At 35.5% G+C, this 14,585-nt stretch overlaps 1 protein-coding gene across 11 annotated transcripts in view; it reads right to left on the reverse strand.

The window, feature by feature from the left end:
• The window catches only part of LOC112057699 (glutamate-gated chloride channel), a 49,477-nt gene extending 37,407 nt beyond the window's left edge, over nucleotides 1-12,070 (reverse strand). For 10 of the 11 annotated variants that reach the window (XM_024098216.2, XM_024098213.2, XM_024098209.2 and 7 more), the window contains exon 1: nucleotides 11,933-12,070. The gene's annotated coding sequence lies outside the window, so the exon portion shown is untranslated. Of the gene's footprint in view, nucleotides 1-6,808; nucleotides 7,033-11,932 lie in introns of those variants that run through there. The other variant, XM_024098210.2, reaches the window with a different exon arrangement.
• Between the last annotated feature and the right edge of the window lie 2,515 nt (nucleotides 12,071-14,585).

A 14,585-nucleotide genomic window follows, 5' to 3' on the forward strand; every position in this document is an offset into this window, starting at 1 on the left:
GAATCCCTTTATAAAAAGGCTCAGGTTTCGCCAAAACTTCAAAATGCTTATTCTATGCTTATTATTGTATATGTATAACGCATTGCAAAAGTTTTTCATAATTGAGGAAGACTTTTCCATTACACTGTGGTTGCTTAAACGATACATTTTGTCAGTTCAAAGTTCCAAACTGCAATTAAAGCGCCATATTTTCCCAAACTGACAGTAATTTTTCACGAAAATTGCTTTGCAACGTAGCGATTAAAGCAAAAATAGCTTATACTCGTAATTCTTTCCTTTTTTTAACTGCATGTTAACGGTGCAAAATACTTACTTCTTGGATATTGTATGCAATGACGTATAACATACATTTCCGTAACATAGAAAAATATTTAACGAAAATATGAGCCCAAATATTTCATGATATGAAATTTCCAAAAAAAAAACACGTGTTACACTCTGCTTTTCACTACGATTGCGAGAAAATAAAATAGTTTAGTACAATATTTAATGATTTGTTTAAATTGAAAATTAAATGTACAAAGTCTACAATTTTGGATTTTAAGGGAGATGAAAAAAAAACATGATAGTAAAACATCGTTCGGAACCCTCATCACGCGAGTTCAACTCGCACTTGTCCGATTTTTTTTCAAGTTCTATAAATCCTATCCCAGCTTTAATAATGGCACTGTGAGAAGAATTAACTTATCTTAATAACTATACAAATCGTGTCCACGTGGAATTGTGGCAAGAATACTGGCTGCATTTCCCCGCTGGACAGCCAGGCTGATCCTTTGTGCACAAAATTAGCCAGCCTATCTCTTTATTTTGAGATTTTTAATTCTCAAGTTATTTTTTAGTATTTTATATACCAACTTCTTTTCTGGTTATAACTAGGCCGCACCACCCCAACTTAATAGCATCAACCCCCAAACGTCGGTATATCAACAAAGTTAAAACACCCTGTGTAAACTAGACGCTCCCGCCACATAAATTCGTAACTAACGGAGACACGCGAAAATTGAATCAGCTTCCCTTGCCGGCGAAAACTCCCTTTACATCTCACGATATTTGAGATAACTAAATCAATACGATAAATCGTATGATATCTTCGAATATGTAGGAACTTTTTGACAGCATCTAAATGTGTCCAATGTTTTAATATTGTATTATTATGTATGTATTAATAATTGAAATTTATTTTTAAAATATTTGTTTGACTAGTATTCTATTTTGCGATTGTATAGTCCCAAGCGAACACTTTATATACAACTACTCACACCTTTTCTTCAATTCTGAATGTAATTTCATTAAACAATAAGAGCTTATAATTAATTAATTTGTATCTAATTACATCGGTGTGGCGGGTTTATTATGTGAATCCGCAGTGCAAAACCAACAGTTTCGTAACGTTTTGTCGTCATGTTACAAATTCCCCTTATCAATTCCTACAAATCGCATTAAGGAACCATCCAAATATCATATCGTATCGGATCGTATCGTATCCTTGGTCGTATAGTCAAAGTAACTCACCGGATGTAAACAAATTAGTGGGGACGTGAACTGAAACTTTCACGTACGACGGAGTTTCCTCGCTTTTATCGATAGTCGATAATCGACAGCGTATAGACACTACTCACAACTACTACTTGTTAGTAAGTTACTGACACGACTAAAACTGTGTGCCACGACTAGAACCTTGTTACGAACCCGCAGTTTCCCACGAGCAATCGTATAAAACTTCCAACTGCCTGTACTTCCATTCTACTACTACGAGTACAGTGGCGGATCCAGGATTTTGGTTTGGGGGGGGGGGGGGCTTGACCATGATGAGGGTAGTTGTTATTTGGAAAAAAATATAAAAACGGCCGAGTGCATGTCGGGCTTCGCGCGTGTAGGATTCTGTAGATTTAATTAGCACTTATAGCTTATGTTTTAAAATGCTAGAGTCTTTGAGCTCTTTTTTTAAAATTCTCTTTATTTCTAGGCCACCTAAAGGCTTAAAGACCAATTAGCTCTTTAGCCTAGATCTAATTCAAGAGTTTTCAGGACTTTAAGCCCTAATATTAGACTAGCTTTTTGTAAAGGCTCGCGTCTTTTCATAAGGTTAAAAGCCGAAAGAGCTCTGAAATTAGAATGCATAGTGAGCTGTGTGATGCCATTCTAAAACAAAATGGCAATACGACTTACGAATATCAACACGCCAACAATATGGGTATCAAATAAAAGGGCTTGCTGAAAGTAACTCAAAAATACAAGTGTTGTCACTCTTAATCCAATATGGTGGACTTGTTATACATGGCGGACTAAGTATATTATATATGCACTTCTACAATATGGATATCAAATGAAAGGGTTTGCTGAGAGTAACTCGAAAAAAATTTTAATAAAAAGAAAAACAACCGACTTCAAAATGACATAAATGTATCCATTAAACTAAAAAGCAAAAAATAATATTGTATGTGCTAGCTACCTTCTGATCAATTTGAAGGCGGTTTATATTTACTTGGGTAAAATGACTAGCCGAAGTCACGGTCAGAGGCTCTATATATGAACCCCCCGGCCGAAGGCCGCGCGTTTTTTGTTTTCGTATTATATTTACTTGAATAAAATGACCAGCTGAAGCTAAGGCTTTATCTCAAATCCCCGGCCGAAGGCCGGTGTATAGTAAGCGCGGCCGTAGGCCACGCGTTTTTTTTGCGTATTATATTTACTTGGGTAAAATGACTAGCCGAAGCCACGGTCAGAGGCTCTATATATGAACCCCTCGGCCGAAGCGGCCGAAGGCCGCGCGTTTTTTGTTTGCGCATTATATTTACTTGGATAAAATTACTAGCCGAAGCCACGGTCAGAGGCTCTATATATGAACCCCCCGGCCGGTTGGTCGGTTAAAAAGGACGCGAGCTTTTTTTACGACTCGAGTCTTTTCTGAAGACGTACCGTAGCCAGGCTCAAAAAAGAATCCGAGTCTTAACAAGTAGGGCGAACGGGCTAGAGTCTTTTGGAACACTAATTATGTAGTGTAAGCTCATAAAATGCATAGAGATGCCGATAGCTATGATTTTTTTTTACCACTTTATTGACGTTATTAATATAAATATACCCATGTATTCATAAACAACGGAATAAAGTAATCCATAAAATAAATCCACAAGCAACCGTTTAGCTGGTAGAGGTCAAGGGAAACACTTCACTCTAACAAAAATTATCACTAAAACCTTTATATTTTACAAAAGGATCCCACAATCGGAAAATAGTGTTTCCAGACCCACAATATTTTTAAAGATATATCTAGTTATCCCACTCTATAACGTAAATAAGTGAAAAAAATTATCCCCACTTTACATGTAGGTAAGGGGTAACCTATAAAAATATTCTTCAAAATTTCATTTTATGACTTTGTCTTGTTTATTGATTATACTCATGGTAAATTAAAGCTTTCTAGTAGTAATAATATTTGTACTCAACCGCGGACAGACGGACGGGCAGACAGACAGATGGACATGGCAAAACTATAAGGGTTCCTTGTGGACTATGAAACCTTAAAAAGGCCTTGGTTTTCTGCAAATATCTGAAAAACTATCAGAGATTTCTTAAATTTAATAAAAGATTCAAATAGAAGAGAAAATTCTGTAACAAAAAGCGCTAACTTTTGGATCTGTCAGACCAGTATTTTACAAATCCCATTGGGATGAACATACAGCCGCAAACAGGTAATCTGTCTCACGGACGGCAGGAATTATACTTTAGTTAAAAATGTAACAAGTGAATCGTGCTACAAATTAATATAACTGTCGTAATTTTATTTTTAGATTTTTCACGGTTGGACTCAGATCCTTTTGGGGGGGGCTTGAGCCCCCTAGCCCCCCCCTGTATCCGCTAGTGTACGAGTATGTGCTTCTTATTACTACATAGACTTCATCATCATTATCAACCCATATTCGGCTCACTGCTGAGCTCGAGTCGCCTCTCAGAATGAGAGGGGTTGAGAGTTGAGGGGGCTCCACGCTGGCCCAATGCGGATTGGCAGATTTGATTGAGATCAGAAATTGCGGATTTACACACGCAGATAATTAAGAAAATATGCAGGTTTCCTCTCGATGTTTTTCCTTCACCGTTTGAGACACGTACTACATAGACTTACTAGCTATAAATTAAAATATTTTTGACTTTTCAAAGATTTTATTAACATAAAAATTAAAAATAGATATTATATTTTGTCTGTTGCAAAGGAGTATAAACAAACACGGAATTGGTAGATAATATGTATGCAAGACAGCAATTTTCTTTTTTGCTAAGAGTGCGTGTATTATTATTATTATTAGTTTGTCCTCTGAATTGATTATTCATTCAAATATTAGTAAGTTATTAATTTAAGTATATTTATTTATTATATTTATTTATTTATTTATTTTTTATCTGCCATATTTCCATTACATACAAGACCAAAGGATTTCTCGGAAGATATTAATTTTATGAGAAAACATATGGACAATAGGTCTGATACCTACTGAACTTTTTTAAAAATAATTTACTCGTATATTAACGTAAAATGTAACAAACCATCAAAATAGACAGCTAAGAAAACATAACTAATTTCAATTCGTTTGGACGTACGCCAGTGACCGGTGTAGCATCCGCGAGTGTAAGGTGAGGCGATGGCGACGTATCTGTCACAAATTAGTTCAGCCAATTTGTGTTAAATACCGTTTCGGCTTACTTTTGATGTGACGTCACAAGCTTTGTTACTAGCTGGAATGATTTTTAGGTCATGATCTTGGCCTAGTGAAAAAATGCATTGTATATATATATATATATATATATATGCAAGTGTTAATGTAACTCGTCGGGGTCACCAATGTTATATGTATCAGGTCGACACGAATGTAACACACGATGATCGGATGCCTTACCTATGCCATCTTTAGGAAATGCCAACTTTTTTTATTTTAATATCTGCCACCCCCCCCCCCCCCTACGAGTACGTAATGTGTAACTTTTTAAAGGAGATCGATCATTTTTCATACATTAATGGACCCAAATTTATTTAATGAACCGTTACAATGTCTAAATTAGTATCATTTAATAAATAATAATATCAGTTTTAGACTGGTTTAATTTCAGTTTTATTGATAGTTGCATAATCAAGATATAAGTAGGCATCTATTATCATTAAATTGCACTATTTCAAAAACACAGTACATTTCCAAACAATATTACCAACTATCAATTCTAATTATTTTTGGTGATTTTGATTTATTTTTAAATGAAAAAACTTTCGTCATTTTTTTTTCTGTAACGTGCTGGGCCCAAAATCGTCGGTCTCTTTTGAAGCCTCAATAGCTTCACGATAAACGGCAAAGGGACAGGACTCATCACAAAGAGGTCGTTGTCTGATCCCCGCCCGCACAGTATTTCCAACTAATTAAAGAGAAGCGGCAAAGAGGAATATTGGTCTTTAAAAACTAGCGGACGCCCGCGACTTCATCCGCGTGGAATTCAGTTTTTTACTAATCCCGCGGGAACCATGGACTTTTCCGGGATGAAAAGTATCCTATGTCTTAATCAGTGTGACGCTGCTGAGGTCCCATAAGGAGCCTACGGCATTTACACAATAAGAAAAAAAGAGGTAATAAGTATATGGGGGAGCCAATACACGAGCGACAAATCCTGAAAATCTCTTTACCAGTTTTTTATGTTTTTTCTCGGGGCAGCGCCAGATTAAAAGAGGTTGTTGATTAAATTTTTTCTCCTGCAGTCCGGGGGCTCCGAATCATTGATAGGGCTTATACGGCGGTAGTTACGCCCCTGGTGTTAATGCAGAGTAAAATCTATTTCCATTTCGAATTTCAGCCAAATCGCTTCAGTAGCGGCTGTACAAAGGAGAAACAAGTGTGTGTAGTGTGATGTGAAGTGTGATAGTATGATTTAAACGATGGCAAATATTAATTTTTAAACAGAATAAAAACCATAATTTTTGTTTGGAAACATTGCAAAGGCTAATTTGCGAAAATACATAAACTGTACGTAAACGAAACAGAAAGAAGAAGAAAAACTTTAAAAAACATATTGTGGACCAATTCTCTGAACCAATTATTTTAAAATAGCTTACACCATAAAACCTTCAGTTTCTAAAGAACAAAGTTACCGTATTTATTTCATTTCTGTAAATTAAATCCTTTTTTTAAATATCAATTAAAAAAGTGTTGTTTTTATCATGTTTTGAAATTTCCCTTCAAAACGACTTATTCGTTTGACGTGAAACTCGCACTCAAAAATAGGTTAAAGCTAAATTACATCAGAAATTGATTAAGTTCTAATTATTTTTAATGTCCATAAAAATTAAGAGTATAGTTATTTGTAGGCAAATGATTAATTATTTAACGATCGAAGTAAGAAAATGTTAATACAAAAATAATTTTATCTTAATGAAGGTTCCAAAATACTGAAAATTATTTTGAATTGCTTTTTCTTACACGCATGATTACTTTCAAAACTCTCTTTTAAAAAAAACCCCCTTAACTTAGACCTCGTAATTGCTTTCCTCCAGGATTTGCTATGTAGCAAAAAGTGAAAATAAAATATTGAGAAAATGGACATCATTATTAATGTTGTAAAAATAAATAGAAAAATAATTGTTTAAATACGTAATATAAATCATACAAGAAAGTTATCTTGTATGTAAATCAACTTAATTTTCTTCTATACTTCAGTGCGAAAATTTGCAGAAATTGAAACTTTATTTGAATTTAACACAACATTGTCCGTATTATTATGATTATAATTATTATTAAGTTATATTATAAAAAGATTATGAATAATATAATACCTTAACAGAATTCACTCCAGGAATGCACTTGCGCCCAATTTCTAACAACACAAACCTATAAATAAAAGCGCAATCCGCTTGCCAAATGCACTTATAAATGTCGCCGCAAATTAATTTAAATGCACAAGAATATTTATCATCCGTTATTATTAACGAGTTAATTCACGTAATCCGTAACGTATTTAATATACGTAACAAAATTTTCAGACAACCATCTGCGTAGACTGCCTGACGGCGACTGAAGGCCTGAAGGCTGTAGCGCGGTAATCTGTCAAGTGCTACGGACGCACTGAAAGCTTCGCGAGCTCTTTACACTGTAAGATACGAGTACGATTACAATCCGGACCCGATACGACACCCGATACGATACGAAATATTTATTATCATGAGTATTTTATAGGTAATACTTGCCAACGCCCGCGACTATGTCCGCGTGGATAAAATGGTAAAGATTGTGATTTGTGAGTGTGAGTGAAGGGTCTCTGGATTAACGTATTCAAATCTGAAAATTCTCTTCCCGATTAGGCACATTTCTTGTGAGTGTTTCTAAGCTATCCCCGTATTCCCACGAAAACGGGACCCATGAAACCGCGTGGTATCTGCTATCTGCTAGTATATAATATTTGTAAAAGCATACGTACTGACTGTAAATATTTCATGTTCAATACCACATGCGATTTAAACGGATAGATAAGTCTATAATAATTATAGAAATAGGGTAGTTGACTCAATATCAAATTTAATAAAAACAATATTAATTTTGCATAGTACATGGATTTAAGGGTCCGAAATATATAAAATAATAAAAGTTAAGGATTTCTTATAAAAAAATTATTTAAATATACTTTTTCAAATTTCCCAAACGTCCTGTCGTCCATTTTGTGACGTCACAACGTTACTTAACGTACTGAACGTCAAACTAATTGCTAAGTACTCGTAATATTTTTGTCAAACGCCCGTTTGTTAGGGATTTGGTATAATGACGTCATGAAACAGTTGAAATATAGACCATTATGGTCGACTGGCGTTTTGGCTCGTATTGTCAAAAACATGCTAAATACTAAAACTTTCATGTAATCGTCTCAAAAAAATATAAAATTTTTATTTTCAATCTAGTAGAATGATAATGAACTATTTATGACCACTTGAAAAAAAGTTTCAACTAGCCTATTATTAGTTTTGAGCATTATGAACTGAAATCGCGAGCCTCTTTACACCATAAGACTCACCAACTAATAGAATATAAATGTTGAAACCAATACGATAAGAGATAACCATGTAATGATTTACGGACGTTTATTGTACAAAAATAGTAGCATTTACTTTTCCATTAGCAAACAAATCGTTTTATATGACTTTTATGTGTAGCTGATATCTAATTAAATATTATACTAAATCAAAAAACTATTATTATAAATGGGAATTGAAGTTTGTTCAGTTTGTATTGCGTAAACGATTTATTACCTATCTATATTATCTACCAGTGGCGAAGGCGAATTTTGTTAGAGTAACAGGATATCTGCGATCATTACTTTCGGAGCTACAGGGATTTAAAGGGTCATATTTGCGGCACTGCCACGGATTCCTGAAAAACGCCCCATACAAAATGGCACAAATTAATAACGTCGTAGATCGTTAGATTTGTATGGGCGTTCAAACAAAAATCACAAATATCTTTGTTATTTGTGCGTTTGTGTTTATAGTTCAAGTATTGAAAAATGTCACGTTTAATGTAAGAAGGTAAAACTGTATGAACTATCTAATTACGATAAAAGATTTTTAATGAATTGTGAAATTTTCTAATCTTATTTATTTTGCATTAGACAATCTTTGCTTTTTACGTATAAAGTTAACGTTGACCTTATTTGTTGGAATTCTGGTAACTTTCATTAATTTTAAGTTTTCGGCTATTATTACCACCATTAAATTAAATTAAATTATGACATAATCCTGACTTTTCAAAAGTGCTTGTAAACTAAACCTAATTGAAATAAATGAATTTTGAATTTTTTATTTACCCGAATGTCTCATAATAAACAATAAGTATATTCAAACCTAGTCACCTTTGTTTTTCTCCATTTTCGACTCGCATATTTTATAAACGGCTTAACCGATTTTGAGGAAACTTAAGTAACAAAACAGCAATCACTAGACAACCAGCTTTTCATAAAAAAAAACGCATCTAAACCGATTCAACCGTTTAAGTGCTACAGTGCCTCAGATACTCATTATCAACCCCATATTCGGCTCACTGCTGAGCTCGAGTCTCCTCTCAGAATGAGAGGGGTTAGGTCAATAGTTCACCACGCTGGCCCAATGCGGAATGGCAGACTTCACACACGCAGATAATTAAGAAAATTCTCTGGTATGCAGGTATCCTCACGATGTTTTCCTTCACCGTAACTGTCATACTTATAACAAACATCCCTATTTTTGTGTCGGGGATTAATAAACTACTTTGGAAGGTTTTCTCAATAATTAGGCGAGTTATTAAGGGCAGAGTTTTAACTTCCGAGGTTGCGTGCCACTATTTGGCAGAAAGCCAGATTGACAAAACCACGCAACTTAAAAAAAAAACTGAAAAACTAGGTCATCGCAGCTGATAGCTGAGCGCAGAGCGCTACGCAAATCAATTACTATAACTTATTTAAGTATTTAGATAGAAGGTATTTTAATTAAGTTAAAAACACATTTTTGAATTTTGTTTTAGTTATGTATTTAACCTTTCTGAAGTTATTTTTCTGGAACAATTTTTCGCTGACAAACAGTTTTCTATTTTTAACTGAGTTCAAAAAAAGAAGGAGGTTTTCAATTGAAAGCGTAGGTTTTTTTAGGTTTCCAGCTTACGATTATGTACGTACATAAAGACTTCAAGTTTTTTAAAAATATTCTTGTTTTATCTCAAAAACTATCAAATCAAAACGAAACAAATACAAAAGTTAGCTTTTTACTTTGGTATTTTTAGAAAAACTTAACATTCTCAATTTTTTTAATATATAGGTTACTTTAGGGGGGCAAGATGGACAATTAAAAAAAAATCAAACTGCATCGTGTGCTAGTACATCAAATGAAAGAACTTGATAAGAGGATCCCAAATATATTAATTTTGTAATGTTGAAATAATTTTTTTGCAAGTTATTCAAGAAAATAGACCAAACCCCCCCCCCCCCCCCCCCCCTCCCTCCATTTCTCCGAAAGTACTGAATCTAAAAAACATACGCGAATCATCGAATTGAGAACTTCCTCCTATTTTCGAAGTTGGTTAAAAATTTTTAATAAAATTCAGAAGTGAGCTTTCTACGTGAAGATTACCGAACTTGGAACTCTGAAATGTTCGAATATGAAGGTCACTTTTGTGGGGCAAGATGGATAATTTAAAACTTTTACCTATAAACTGCATACACATCAAATGAAAAAACTTGTTATGGGGATCTCAATTTCTTTTTCTTATATTAATATAAATTGTTTTAAAGTTATTTAAGAAAATAGACCATTTCCCCCTTTTCTCCTAAACTACTGAATCTAAAACATTGACAGCCTCCGTTTCGCAGTGGTAATCGCGGTGGATTAACAAGACAAAGGTCCTGGGTTCGATTCCCGGCTGGGCCGATTGAAGTTTTCTTAATTGGTCCAGGTCTGGCTGGTGGCTTCGGCCTAGTTACCACCCTACCGACAAAGATGTACCGCTAAATGATTTATCATTCCGGTACGATGTCGTGTAGAAACCGAAAGGTGTGGATTTTTATCCTCCTCTTAACAAGTTAGCCCGCTTCCATCTTAATTTGCATCGTCACTTACCATCAGGTGAGATTGCAGTCAAGGGTACTTGTAAAGTTACTTGTAAAGAATAAAAAAAAAATGAAAAAAAATCACTAGGTAGTTGCTTTCTAATTGAAGATTTCCGGAAAACTTTGAATTTCTATATTTTTTGAATATGAAGGTCACTTTATTTATAAATTTAAAATTTCGCAACTGGTCTTCACTTTTGTTTGAAATGTCATCAACAGGTAGGTTGTCTGTGAATAAGGTTCCTCCTATACTTATAGAGAACCGATGTACTTAAATTACCTTTGTCAGTTTAATAAAGTAAAATTTTATTTAAAACAAAATAAATAATCCATATAATAAGAGATTCATAATAAAACACTCAAGTTCTTATTTGAATTCACATCGTCAAAATCAATAACAGCAAAGCAAGGCTTCGGCGGCGGCCATTTTGAATATGGTACATCCGATTGAAATCTAGTTACATCCAATTGCATAAATAAATCATATTAAAAACATTAAAAGAATCACTAAATGAGCTTTAAAAGAAATTCAATTAATAAACGAGGCAAGTTAAACTTAAAACTCGCTTTAAAAACTTTAGTAATTAGTTAAAATGTCGGGCGGTCACTTGAATACAATATGGCGTCCGTTATCGATGATCTGAAAATTGTAATGGCGTCCCGTACATCGAACCCTGTTAACTGATTGATTGGCGTCCTTATCTAAAATTCTTAACAAATTGAACCTTTAAAGGGAATGAATAGGCTAAAAATAGACGCCTAGTTATGTAAAGAACAGCCTAGAGTGGTTTTGTAGTGTTGTGGGACTGAAAACGTTCGCCGAGGCCACAAGCAGTTTCTGTCAATAGATGGCATTGACACGGGCGCCATCTTTTATTACAATTTACACAGGTAGTTCGTATTTCTATTTTTAGACGCAATTAAAATTGTGATTTTTTTAATAATAACATTATTTATTGTAAAATAAAACTCAGAAATTAATTATTACTGATTGTAAATTTTACCCGTTATTTATGTAACAAAGAAATTATAAAAAAAAAATATCCGTTTTTAAAAATAGACAATTTAAACGCATATAGCTTGATCATAAAGCCGATGAAATAATAGAAATGAGAAGAAATATCAAAAGAAAAAAAAAATATCACGCAATACGCACTAAAGTCCTTTGTTCTAAAAATAGATTTGACCCCTGGGAACAGCCTGAAAAAGTTTTTTTTTATAAAGACCAACCTTACTGATCGTTAGACGTAGCAAGCTCACCACAGCTCCAAATGATGATCAGCTCCAGGGTATCTAGAAGACCGGTCATGACTTAGAAGATAACTAAAAAACTCACCTTTACCAAAATCCCATCTCCAGGGGAAGCTAAAACGCGCACCGTACCGAAAAAGAGCCAATTACAAAAGGTGGACTAAAAAATTACTGATAAATGTTAAAAAATAAAAACGTCTGAAATGGCTTGCGGCGTAGCTCGTCGCAGACTGGCCCGGGAGAGCTGTGCGGGCATCTCAATCGATCGGGATGCTGCGCAGACTCCGGAACGCCCGCCGCCCAGGTGAACCCTGCCCGGTGCACTAGGTTCATTACCTGCTCTGTATGACCTGTGATTACTATGTGATACATTTTTTTTAATCATTGACAAGTGATCCCTTGACGGGCTCATCTGATATTAAATGTCGATGCAGTGGTAGCGGGTATACTTAGACGAGGTTTATTGTATTACCTCTCACGGTTTCTTTACGGCATCGTACGGGGATGCTGAATCGCTTGGCTGTACATATTTGCCGATAGGGTAGTAACTAGATGTGGATGCCTACCTAAAATTGGAGGTGTTTGGAAGTCTATACCAGAGGTCTACGTCCATCAGAGGACGTCAGTAAAATTACAAATATCATCGTTATTAACCCATTTTAAGGCCCATTGCTGAGCTTAACCTATATGCTTATCGGAGACAAGCAGATGCCGCGTGGTATCACCTGCGTGGTACCTTTTCCCCTAGGAATACGGAGAGAAAATATAGCCTATAGCAGTTGGGCATAGTGTAGCTTATCAACAGTGAAAGAATTTTTTAAATCGTTTCAGTAATTTCAGAGCCTATTCATTGCAAACAAACAAATCTTTGTCTTTGTAATAATAGTGTACTGCGCTACTCCCAAATACACATGATTACTCTTTTCAACTGTAACTCTCGTAGCAGATCTTGTAAGCAATAAAGAAGCTCAATATCTGACCTCATAACCTAAAACCGCATTGGTTACCCACAAGACCAACGAGACAGGCAGATTTAAACCTCAATTTTCTTCAAAGTAAAGTGTATAAAGGTGTTAAGGTTTAAAGTGTTCATTTAATCTACGGAACCCTACACTGCGCATACTAAGCGCAGGCCACCCCCGATACACATTTGGCCTGATTTTTATGTTTTCTGATACTTTGCAGAAGGTTCTTACGAAACGAAAGATTAATAAAATTACATAGAATATTGGAAAATTTCAGAAAACTTAATAGTTGTAAATCAATGAGATTTCTTGATTGCTCATTGGCTGAATGGATCTCGGATTGGATGAAAGGCACAGAGATGAACTGAAGTTTGGTACTAAATGCACTGAAGTCTGGTAATAATTGCATTTACTCAAGGTACCTTACAAATGTTTTTTAACAATTTATTGAAAAACTAGTTTACTTAATGTACCACACGTCGCCTCTACGGCGTAGGTCTCCTCCAAATCCTTCCTGAACTCTATTTTTCGGGCTGTACACATCCAAGTAATGTTAGTCACGGGCCTTATACTTAAAACAGCTTTCAGAAAGGCAGAGGACAGAAATGAATAGAAGAAAATAGTGAAGAACGTGACCAGGAAATGTTCGTCTCCACATTTCCTGGTCAACAGTGACGACAACGACCAAGAAGAAGACACACCCAGAGCTTGAAACTCACATTTGTGGCACGCTCTGGATGTGTCTGTTTGTTTGCATTGAATATCTGGTTTGTTTGTTTTTAGGCATTGAATATAGGGCTCCAAAACTACTGAACTAACTGAAAATAATAATAATTAAATCTAGTTTTTGTAACGAAAGCCAAAAGTTTTTTTTAAAGCACATAAGTTACTTTTAATTCCAATATTGGCATCTGTGAGTGTGAAACCGTGGGGCGCATCTAGTCTATCATATAAAAGCAAAAGATCGGTCACGAAATATCGAAGACTGCTGATTACAAAGTTGAAATTTGGTAGGGAGGTAGTAGACGTCTGTTAAGAGCGGATTTTGCGACAGGACCGGATTAAAGTGGTCTAACGGCGGGTGAAGTCGCGGGCGCCCGCTAGTTTCTAATATAAACTGCAATGGATGCACTGAATTTATGTATTGCCGTGATAAAACACGAGTATCGATAAACATCTCCCTCCAACCCCCTACAACCCCATCTCCCGTACCACAGGACATGGACGCTGGAAGCCACCCACTTCATATTGATTTATGTGTATTTCGAGATGCAGGGGGTGGACCACACCCTGTATTGCACCCTGTTAACAAAGGTTCTAGAACGTTCGTGAATCTGTTTTAGGTATAGGGATATATTGTGAACTCGCCCGGGCAAGCTCTCGCTATAAATGTACAAAGTCATGATTGTTTTCAGGGAATGCACCTTTAAATACATTATACTTACTTATTCATTATCAACCCATATTCGGCTCACTGCTGAGCTCGAGTCTCCTCTCAGAATGAGAGGGGTTAGGCCAATAGTCCACCACGCTGACCCAATGCGGATTGGCAGACTTCACACACACACACACAGAATTAAGAAAATTCTCTGGTGCACACCAGAGAAAGAAAGGTTTCCTCACGATGATTTTTTGAGACGTTGACGTTTGAGACATGATATTTAATTTCTTAAAATGCACACACACAACTGAAAAGTTGGAGGTGCATGTCCCGGACTGGATTCGAACCCACACCCTCCGGAATCGGAGGCAGAGGTCATATCCACTGGGCTA

This window comes from Bicyclus anynana, chromosome 22, assembly GCF_947172395.1.
Source record: "Bicyclus anynana chromosome 22, ilBicAnyn1.1, whole genome shotgun sequence".
NCBI lineage: Eukaryota > Metazoa > Arthropoda > Insecta > Lepidoptera > Nymphalidae > Bicyclus > Bicyclus anynana.